Source organism: Sminthopsis crassicaudata, chromosome 4 (genome assembly GCF_048593235.1).
Source record: "Sminthopsis crassicaudata isolate SCR6 chromosome 4, ASM4859323v1, whole genome shotgun sequence".
NCBI classification, from domain to species: Eukaryota; Metazoa; Chordata; class Mammalia; order Dasyuromorphia; family Dasyuridae; genus Sminthopsis; species Sminthopsis crassicaudata.
The window spans coordinates 290,039,726-290,052,068 of NC_133620.1; positions in this window are offsets into that span (position 1 = coordinate 290,039,726).

Below are 12,343 nucleotides of genomic sequence, written 5' to 3' on the forward strand. Positions count from 1 at the left end.
CTGGCTACCAGATCTGACAAGGAGATCTTTCACTTGAACCTTATTCAGAAAAAATTAAATAAAAATCTTTGAACAGTCACAGGTAACTAATAAACTTATTTTGTCTGTGGTTCAGCAAAAGAGAAACTGAAATTAGGAAGATCTGTTTGAGTTGTGGTTCTGCCACTTTGAATAAGTCATTTCCCTTCCTGTAAGTCTCCTTCAATTTCTTTATCTGTAAGATGAAAGGACTACACTATCACCATTAATATTAAATATTGTATTAGAAATACTCATTTTGGCAATAAGAAAAGAAAAGAGATTAAAGGAACTAGAGTAGGTAATGAAAAACCAAATTATCACTCTTTGCAGATGATATGATGGTATATGTAGAGAATCCTAGAGAATCAACTAAAAACCTATTAGAAATAATTAAAAACTTTAGCAAAGTTTAAGGATACAAAATAAATCCACATAAATCATCAGCATTTTTAATACATCACCAACAAAGTTCAACAGTAAGAGATACAAAGAGAAATTTCATTTAAAATAACTGCCAATAGTATAAAATATTTGGGAATCTATCTGCCAAGGGAAAATCCAGAACTATATAAACACAACTACAAAACACTTTCCACATAAATAAAGTCAGATTTAAACAATTAGAAAAATATCAAGTGCTCTTAGATAGGTTGAGCAAATATAATAAAAAATGGCAATACTACCTAAACTAATCTATTTATTTAGTGCTATACTAATCAGACTCTCAAGAAACTATTTTACAGACAGAAAAAATAGCAACAAAATTCATCTGGAAGAACAAAAGGTCAAGAATTTCAAGGGAATTAATGAAAAAAAAATATATAAATGAAGGTGGCCTAGCTATACCAGATCTAAAACTATGTTATAAAGCAGCGGTCATCAAAACTATTTGGTACTGGCTAAGAAATAGAATAGTCAATCAGTGCAATAGGTTAGGGTTCACAGGACAAAATAGTCAAAGACTATAGTAATCAAGTGTTTGACAAACACAAAGACCCAGCTTTTGGCATAAGAATTCACTATTTGACAAAAACTGCTAGGAAAATTGGAAACTAGTATGGCAGAAACTAGGCATTGACTCATACCTAATTCCATATACCAAAATAAGGTCAAAATAGGTTCATGATCTAGACATAAAGAATAATAATTGTAAAGGTCTTGACATCTCTAAGTTATAATCCTTCTCTGGGAGGAGATCTCTTTTCTGTAAAATCTTTTCCTCTGTGAGCAGATTTCTTGGGAAGCTTCTGGAGCCTCCAGCCAGAGTGAAGGTATAATCTTGAATCCTCTTCTTCCTGAATCCTGGCTCTGAATCTCTTCAAGCTTCCCTGAAGTTCTCTCGGGAAGTCTTGTTATTCTCCCAACCTAGACTCTCCTTCCAGACCACCATCTAAACTCAATCTCCCAGTCAGACTACTCTCCAGACCCAATGCTGCCTTCTTTTATCCTCACAGAGATTGGGCTAGTGAGAACTCCTACAGCCAATGAACTTGCTCCTCTTAAAGGTGCAAGCTCTTTTAAACATGTAAACTCTCCCTCAGAATTCCAAAGGTGTAAACTCCCTTTAAAGGCCGGAACCAAAGGTGTGAATTCTGAGCTAGAGAATTGCCCAGACAACCTGAGTTATCACCTTGTAATTCTAATATAAACAAATTAGAACATAGGATAATTTACCTCTCAGATCAGTGAAGGAAGAAGGAATTTGTGACCAAAGAAGAATTGGAGATCATTATTGATAACAAAATAGATAATTCTGATTATATTAAGTTAAAAAGTTTTTGTACACACAAAACTAATGCAGACAAGATTAGAAGGGAAGCAATAAACTGGAAAAACATTTTTACATCCAAAGGATCTGATAAAGGCCTCATTTCTAAAATATATAGAGAATTGACTCAAATTTATAATAGTTGAAGCCATTCTCCAATTGATAAATGGTCAAAGGATATGAACAGACAATTTTCAGATGAAGAAATTGAAACTTTCTACTCAAATTATTGGGGAAACCCTGAAACCTCCTTGAAACTGTCCTTCTTGACCTTTGGAGTGAGCCCTGAAATTGATATCTTTATTGAGCTGAAAATTGGCTCAGGACCACCTCAGTAAGTGGTTTCATTCAACTGGAAATCTAGGCCTGGGGACAATGACAACATTGAAATAATCTCATTCAATTGAAACTTCAGATCTCTTTTAATGGGCAACTTAGGGTTCATTTCTTTGCAGAGGCCCAAAAGCAGGACCATGCTAAGCCAAGGAACCCCTCTCTCTCTTTGATATAACTGCCTGCCAGGACCCTGCCCCCTAAGAAGACACCCTCTTCTCAGTGTAAACACCCCTTTTTATCTCTCTTTCTCTGCCAGACTTTACTTCTCTGTCAGGACCTTGCCACTGAGGAAGTCAGTCTCCTAGTAAAAGCTGCCTTCTCAGTGCCAATAAATTTGTTTTTGCCTGTCTAACTTTTAGGGTTCGTGAATTATTTCACGTTGTACCTGTGCCGACCAATAGAGGTTCCCACAACTCTCTGCCCTGTGCCAGACCTCATCAATATGAAAAGGTGCTCTAAATCACTATTGATCAACGAAATGCACATTAAGACAACTCTGACATACCACTACATACCTCTCAGAATGGCTAAGAGGACAGGAAAAGATAATGATGAATGTTGGAGATGTGGGAAAACTAGAACATTGATACATTGTTGGTGCAGTTGCAAACTGATTCAACCATTCTGGAGAGCGATTTGGAACTATGCTCAAAGAGTTATCAAACTGTGCATATCCTTTGACCCAGCAGTGTTTCTACTGAGTCTATATCCCAAAGAGATCTTAAAGGAGGGAAAGGGATCCACATGTGCAAGAATGTTTGTGGCAGCCCTTTTTGTAGTGGCAAGAAACTGGAAACTAAATGGCTACCCATCAATTAGAGAATGGCTGAATAATTTATGGTATATGAATGTTATGGAATATTATTGTTCCATAAGAAATAACCAGCAGGATGATTTCAGAAAGCCTGGAGAGACATATATGAACTGATGCTAAGTGAAATGAGCAAAACCAGGACATCATTATACATGGCAACAAGATTTTACAATGATCAATTCTGATGAATGTAGCTCTCTTCAACAATGAGATGACCAGTTCCAATTGTTTAATGATGAAGAGAGTCATCTATACCCAGAGAGAGGACTGTGGGAACTGAGTTTGGTTCACAAATAGCATTTTCACTCTTTTTATTGTTGTTTGCTTGCATTTTATTTTGCTTCTCATTTTTTTTCTAGTTTGATTTGATTTTTCTTGTGTGGCAAGATAATTGTATAATGTATGCATATGTTGGATTTAACATATATTTCTACCACTTTTAACATATATTGGACTATCTGCCATTGAGGAAAGGGGGCAGGGAAGCGGGGGATTGGAACACAAGGTTTTGCAAGGGTTAATGTTGAATAATTGTCCATGCATATGTTTTGAAAAATAAAAAGTTTTAATAAAGGGGAAAAAAATAAATTTTTATTATAGCTTTTTATTTACAAGATATATGCATGGGTAATTTTTCAGCATTGACAGTTGCAAAACCTTTTGTTCCAATTTTTCCCCTCCTTCTCCCACCCCCTCCCCCAAATGGCAGGTTGACCAATACATGTTAAATATATTAAAGTATAAGTTAAATACAATATATGTATACGTGTCCATACAGTCATTTTGCTGTACAAAAAGAATCGGACTTTGAAATAGCATACAATTAACCTGTGAAGGAAATAAAAAAATGCAGGAGGACAAAAATAGAGGGATTGGGAATTCTATGTAATAGTTCATAGTCATCTCTCGGAGTTCTTTCGCTGGGTGTAGCTGGTTCAGTTCATTACTGCTCTGTTGGAACTGATTTGGTTCATCTCATTGTTGAAGATGGTCAAGTCCATCAGAATTGATCATTATATAGTATTGTTGTTGAGTATATAATGATGTCCTTTCCTGCTCATTTCACTCAGCATCAGTTCACGTAAGTCTCTCCAGGCCTTTCTGAAATCATCCTGTTGGTCATTTTTTACAGAACAATAATATTCCATAATATTCATATACCACAATTTATTCAGCCATTCTCCAATTGATGGGCATCCAATCAGTTTCCAATTTCTGGCCACTTTAGAGGGCTGCCACAAACAAGGAATAATTAAAAAAAAAAAAAAGAGGAAAGGGTTAGACTAGATATTTCTAAGCTTCCTTTAAGCTCTAAATCTCAAGACCCCTTTTATCATCTTACGAAATCAGGATGAAGTTGGTAAACCAAAAAATAATTTTGATTTTGTAGTCAAATGTATTCTTTTTCTTCATAGGCAAAACACACTTGCCTCCCTTATTATAGGTTGATGGGATTTGTAGCTGCAAAGGACCTTAGATGTCCCTTTATTATTCCAATACCCTCTATTTTGTATAGAAAGAGACTGAGAATTGGAAACTAGGCCTCTTGATCACAAATCCGATTCTCTTAGTATTATTCCAAATAGTCTACATTCTCTGAGCACATAGTTCATGCAGGAAATCAGTCTATAATTAAAATTTCACTGAATAAGTTGTGCAATAGAAGAGGAATTATCTGATGACAAATTTGGAGTCAAGAGAAACCTAGGTTATAATTCTACCTCAGATTTTTATTATCTGCAGTCCCAGGCAAGTCACCTAACATCTCTGTGCTTTTTTACTCTGTCATCTAAAAAAAAGAGGATACTATTATCTGCAATAGCTTTCTCCTAGGGCTTTTGTAAAGATCCAATGAGATAATGCAGGTTAAAAGCAGGATACAAACCTTGAAGTACAATCTATGCTTGTCAGCTATTATTATTATTATGGATCACCTACTAAGCAAATTACTAAAACATGATTTTCATAATGCAAATCTCACTCACTATATCAAATAGAGATTCCTGCAACTAGCTTTCAATCTCCTCTCCAATTTGGCTCTAAAATTCATATTCAACTTATTTCCTTCTATTTCCCATATTATAAACTGTCCATTTCAGTAAGGCTGGTCTCTTCACTATCCCTAACACATGATGTATACTCCTGCCTCCCTGCCCTTCTCTTCTCCTCCATCCTCCCATCTATGTTCAAATCCTATTTATTCTTCAAAGCCTATAACCTGGCCTCTTCCATGATATCTACTTCAACTCCAAGGACATCCTAAATTAAAGATCAGGATAAGGCAGATGGACTGGGCTTCATGAGGTTCACTGAACGTTAGAGAAACCACTATAGTCCTCTGCTTTGCAGGTTCAAAAATTCAATTTTATCACTTCATTCAGGATGAACAAGCTACACTGTGTTAAAGACTGTTCAGAGGTCCCCCAAACTTGTCTTTTTGAGTTGTCATCTTTTCTAGAAATACTAGATCCAGAGCATGCAGGAGGCCCTGAATGTGGCCAGCTGACAAAATTAGTTTACACACCAAGCTGGATTCTCTATATGTCCTTGGGAGGCAAGTCTGTGCTAGGCTGGGACAATGCTTGTGCTTGGGTCCTCTGAAGATAAGCAACTCTCCTATTTTCATACTCTAGTGATTCCCCAGGGAAAAGAATATAGCTTTTATGGCTTTTACCATCACCTTCCCCTTTGGGAGGGATTTTGCACTTTTCTCCCCCACTTTAGTGTACCTTTTCTCTCCCACTTTAGTGTACCTTTTCTCTCCCATACTATGCCTCTTCCTGTTTTTTCCTCCTCCTTTTGTTATATTGACAAACATATGCATACTTCTGTAAGGACAGTATATTCTTTGGATTCCATGTTCATTTCTTTTATAATAACCTGGTTTTCACATAAGTCTTGGGACATGATCACCTGTTGACAAGTGATGCTAACCAAACTTTAAAAGAACAAATGTTTTGAAGATAATTTACATTTGAAGTATATTATCTTTCTACTAATCATTATCCTTGAACTTACTTTCTTGGGAACTCCACTAGTATAGTTTTTTAGAGCTGGAAGAAACTTTAGATACCCTTTAATCCAATTTTCATGTTTTACAAAAGAAGAAACTTCAGGCACCTGAAAAGTCATATGACTTGCCCAAATCACATAAGGAAAGTTATTTGAATCCAGATCTTCTGATTATAAAATCATTGTTTGTCCCATGTACCATGCTGTCCTTATGGTACCTCACACCTATAAGAAAGGCTAATATAACAGAAGAAGAAAATAACAAATGTTGGAGGGGATGTGGGAAAATGTCACATTGTTGGTAAAGTTAGAAATTGATCCCATCACTCTAGAAAGCAATTTGGAACTATGCTCAAAGGGATATAAAATTGTATATGCCCTCTGACCCAGAAATATTACTACTAGGTCTGAATTCCCAAGAGATTTTTTTTTAAAGGAAAAGGACTTCTACATATAAAAATATTTCTAACAGTTCTTTTTGTGGTGGCAAAAAAAAAAATTGGAAACTGAGCAAATGCCCATCAACAGGGGAATGAATGAATAAACAAGTTAAGAAAATATTATTGTGCTGAAATGCTAAGCAGGATGATTTCAGAAAAACTTACATGGATTGATACAAAGTAAAATGAATATAACCAGAACATTGTACATAGTAACAGCAATATTTTATGATGATCAACTGTGAATGACTTAGTTATTCGAAGCAATACAATGATGTATGACAATTCCAAAGGACTTATTTTGAAAAATGATAACTATCTCCAGAGAAATAACTGATGGAATCTGAATGCAGTTCAAAACATATCTTTTTTAAAATTTTATTATTCATGTTTGTTTGTTTTGTCCTATGTTTTCTTTCTAATGTGGAAATATGTTTTGAATGACTGGAAGAGAATTTGGAACTTAACGTTTTTAAATGAATTTTGAAAATTGTTTTTACATGTAATTGGGAAAATTAAATAATCAAAAAAGTAAAAAATTGAGTAGTAAATTTGCTAGTCTTAATTAATGTATCCGTTTTCATACTAATCTGCTGCTTTATCTTTTAGCCTGTTTCTATAAATGAATAAATAGATGATAGATAGATAGATAGATAGACAGACAGACAGACAGACAGACAGACAGATAGATAGATAGATAGATAGATAGATAGATAGATAGATAGATAGATAAAGTGAATGTCACAGGTACCAGGTTAAGAACTTCTGCTCTATGCTTTGACTACACAGTACATACTGATCTTTCCTTTCTCTGAAATTCTGGTGCATATGTGGTCAGTTTCACATTGCCTAATTGTTTTCTAATTAAGTCTAGCTTTCCCAGTTTCTTAGGGCAAGGAAAATAGCTTATCATTGTTTTTGCACATAAATAGGATGGCTGGCCATTTCAGCATCAAGGGACTTGTTTACCCTTTGTGCAATCATCATAGTCCCAGTTCAATTCTCAGCTTTGCAGGTTTAGAAACTTAATTTTATCAATTCATTCAGGGATAATCAAGCTCTGGGGAAAAGTCTCATGCTAACCAACACGCATGCACGCACACACGCACACAAACCCCAACACAATGCCTAGCTATTGTAAGGGAGGGCATTTGATTAATATTTATTGATGTTTGAATAATCTATGTATGGGTGATTTAAAATTTCCTATATTAAGAATCCTGACCTATTCAGTTAATTTATATTTAACTGCACTGAGCTCTTTTTACCAGAAGTCATTCACAGACCTACATATTATCTGTGATCCCAGGAATGTCAAGATGACATCTACCATCTGCTCAAATGTTTGCCTTTTCTGAATTAATACATCCTTCCTTCTAAGGACTGTTGACTGGACCCACATCCAATAAAACATTTTCTGACTTTATTCAAGCACAGCTCTTCTCTACCATGAAATCACATCTTTCAGAAGAGTTTCCAATATTGTGTGGAGTTTTCATGATGAGAAGAAGACATGCAGAAAGAATAATAATTCTGGGAGCAATATAGACAAAGGTGACAAGTGATAAGTGATACAATCAAGGGAGAAAAACAGCAGTGAGCTTGGAAGTCAAACAAACCTCTTGTGCTTTTATCCTCACCTTGCCTCCCAACCTGTCTGCTGGAAAGGATGAAGAACAATGTGCTTTTTATAAGAAAATTAGATTGGGAGACAGGAGATCTCTCTATACAGTCTTTCTATTTGACTCCACCACAAAACACCTGAGGGAATTTTGACAAAGTCACAAACTCCTCTGGGCTTCAGATTTTTCAGATTTAACATCCCCAAAGAGCAATATTTCCCCCATTCTTTATTTTCTCTCCACTTTCTATCTCAAAAAAAGTTCAAGAAACAACAAGTAAAAAGCAAAGAAATCTTTTATTAAGGCAAGTTGTTGCTATTGATTTCTATGACTGTAAAAGGGAGACGGCAGAGTGCTACTGATACCAACTAGCCAATCTCCTCTCTAAGTACCATGTATTTCCCATTTCCACTGTATTTTGTTAGCCTCCAGACCTATAAAGATGTATATCAAGACCCAATATGGCAATTACGAGGCATTAGATGTCTTCTAAATATTTAACCCAAAGTTGACCTGTACAACACACAAACCGCTGTGATAATTAGCAGAGAACAATGGGGGAAAGATGGGCAGCTAGGTGGCACAGTGAATAGTGTGCTAGGCTGGTAGTCAGGAACATTCATCTTCATGAGTTCAATTCCAGTCTGACACTTATTAGTTGTATGCAAGTCACTCAACTGGTTTGCTTCAGTTTTATAAAATGAGCTGGAGAAGGAAATGGCAAACTACTCCAGGATCTTTGCCAACAAAATCCCAAAAATGGGGTCATAGAATAGAACACTTTAGAACACAAGTGAGGAAAGAGAGTGATGGGTCCAACAATGAATACAGAAGTGAGAGGAGAAACATCTGAATTAAAAAGCCATACTATAGCAGGAAAAAGAAAAATTTTGGGTGGAAAAACCAAAAACAGAAGAATCATGATAGTCATGGGTTATTCTGTAATGCCAGAGAAACTGAGGCAAGATAGAGATTAGAGAGTATTTAATAATTTATTAAATGGAAGAGATGTACTGGGACCAAATGGATCCATGGTTTGGTCCCCGGGCTGAATGAGACTATCCTCTCCAAGAATCCAGCAAACGATGTCGGGTCTCAATAACCTATATACACATGGCTCAGACTCAGGGGGGTATACTGAACCAGGGGTGGAGTCAGGGTACTGAGAGCAGGAATGGGACTCTGACAGGGTGGGGTGAGCCTCCAGAGATGGCGGGGAGGAACCCCAGAGATGGAGAGAGGTATCTGACATTCCAATAGCTTGGGATGGAGAGAGGCATTCTGATATTCTAAAACCTAAGATCTTTATATTTATCAAATATTCTGATAAAGAGGGAGGGAAAGTTTTGCAGGACTGAGCTTTGAGCTGATAAACTGAAGCAGAGAAACTGAGTCAGGACTGGGTCAGAATAATTAGTGAGACTGAGAACTATGGCATCACATTTCTAACATTATCACTGTCTACCAAAAGATGTAACTAAAACCTCAGCATATTGTATACACAAATTTCTCCTCAGAAAGATAAGAAACAATGGGAAAATTGGCAAAATGAAGCCACCATTTTCTTCTATGGACTACAAATCTATGAAGCGCTAGACAGAAGGAGTTATTTGGGAGAAAGGATGATGACTATGTTCACCAATCTAAAATTACTAAAGGACTTGGTTGGGATTTACTGAGTCATGGGGTGAGGCATTTAGGAACCACATGCCTTTTTCCTCAACTTGCCCAATCACCAATGAATCTGCCCCTAGAATTCATGGTGGCTTATTCTCTTACTTCCTAACACTAGGAAAATTTAGTCTGTGTCATAATCTGGGAGGTTGTTAACAATACAGAATAATTTTTTTTAACATTTTTTGATCTGTGATGAATTTGTGAATTTTGGGAAGGCAAAGCAGGTATCCTGCCCCATTCCTACCCAATAATTCAATAAGCATTTAATGTTGTGCTAGTAACACAAGAGCCAAAAAAATTTCCTGTCCTCAAAGAGTTTATATTCTCCTGGTGTTGGAAAAAAAATCTATATTTTTCTATCTATATCTATATCTAGATAGACAGACAGACAGATAGATAGATAGATAGATAGATAGATAGATAGATAGATAGATAGAGATAGGTAGGTAGATAGATAGATAGATAGATAGATAGATAGATAGATAGATAGATAGATAGATAGATAGATATTTGGTTGGCTTCCAACCAAACTTGGGCCATTTTGTATGCAGTTCTGTTAAAACTCTAATTTCTGTTTGTTACTTTGATTGGATAATGGGTTTGTTCACTATTCACTATTTGTGAATATGGAATAACCAGTGTTTCCTGGGTAGGCACTATTCTGGCAAATGTTAATTTCTGAGTTACCCTCTCAATTCAGAGAGCTGAGAGGGCTGATTTAAGATAGAAGTGGATGCTCCCCTTAAGGAGTTTTCACTCTTATAGGGAAGATAACACATTTACACACAACAGCTACAATAGTGAAATGTATGGTAGTTGTGAGAAATAATTCATTGGGACCCCAACTCTATTCCAACACAATCAATTTGAAAGAATCAAGTCAAGTTCTTAGTAGTACTTAAACTCATTTAGTCTCTCTCTCTTATTTTTAGGCAGAAATTCATATAAAATATTCCAATCAAATGAAGTTATATAATGTGTTCTTAAATATTTCCAAAGGGAAAATTATGATACTCTTTTCTTTTAAAGTTGAAAGAAACTGAAAGAATCGAGAAAAACACTTAATTTTGTGTACATTAAGCAAGAAAATGGCAAAGAAGGGTCAATTAACTCAGATATTAGCCTTAGTTTCATCTTCAGATACTACAATAGGTTATTATGTTTACAAGACTTAAAATTCTATATAAGTGTAAATTATTATTTTTAAGTTTCCCCTATGTGTGTTTTCTTATCTGTAAAAAGGGGGAGATGACATAATTGATGGTGATGTTAATATATATAAGAAATAATATGAGTAAAGCCAAAAACAGCTAAGAAATGATTTGCCCCACAATTATCAATCCAGAGAGGAAGATCTATGAAACTAGTCATCCACATTGTCCTTGGATGATTAAAGAGGCTAAACACTAGCATGTTATTACAGTTCTTCTATAGTGCTGCGTCATCAGGCAGCCTTTGGACAGCATCATTGGCAGCTCCATCACTCTTAGCTGCAAGAACCTTTTCAGACTATACTGGAAAGGGCAGGAAGCAGAATAATAAAATAATTGGCAAAGCAAGACCAGTCATCATCAGCTCTTCAAAATGATCTAAACTTCTGATTTTTTATTTAATCAGCATCCTCTATGGCCAAAACATAAAACAGAAGATGAGGCAAGCAACTAAAATGAAAGTGTGGGTGACAAAAACTACGGAGGAGGGAGAGAAGAAAAAAGAGCCACAGGGACAAATTATGAGCTGGATGAGAGTCAGGCATGTTGACTTGCAGCCAGATTTGGGGCCCATTTTATTAGAAATTTCTTAAAACTTCTCTCTGCTGTCACTGAGTTGCCCTGAAATGAGAAAAAAAGTGTGATAGCTAGTCCAAGATTAAAACAGCTTATCTTTAAATCTCTGACTGCCACAAATCCCTTCTTGACCTCTCTTTTTCAAACCTTTGAATTCTGTTCTGTGGAGCATGTGTATGTTGATACTTGTTCCCTTCAGCTGTCTAAGCCATAGCAATAGTACAATAAGAGATTGTTAGGTTACATTTTATTACATTACTTCAGTTTATCTCAGAGCACCCCAAACACCAGAGTTCAAAACAACCAAAGAGCAATTAGCCTAGTATCAATGTTAATCTCTAAAGAGGAAGATTCAAGTGTCAAGTTATCCTCATATAAAAATAATTAAATGAGTCTATGGAAAGAAGTGGAGACATTTAGTTTGGACACAAGCGAGGCACTCAGCCCAAGTGACACTGGAATTCAGAGGGCCTGGATTACATCTTGGTTCTGTCAGTTATCATATCCCACATATCTTTGAGCAAATCACAAAGCTGTATGAACCTCGGTTTCTTCATCTGTAAAATGAGGAAGATGGAACTTAAATGACTTCTAAGATTTCTTCCAACTCTAACCTATGACTCTAGTACTTGAATTATTATTCAGATTTGCCAACCACTATTTTAAATATGGTTGAACAGGATATTCTTCATCCAGTCTTTTCTGTGAATGAGCAAGCTGAAAGGAGAAAAAGCAGGCAATTGTACATCACAATTTGGATTAGTATCTAATTCCTTTCTAATGTTTACATTATTAACATCAAAGCATTAGAAAAACTAAATCTTTACTTTTAAGCATTTTAAATGAATAATTCTTGGAACTCAATT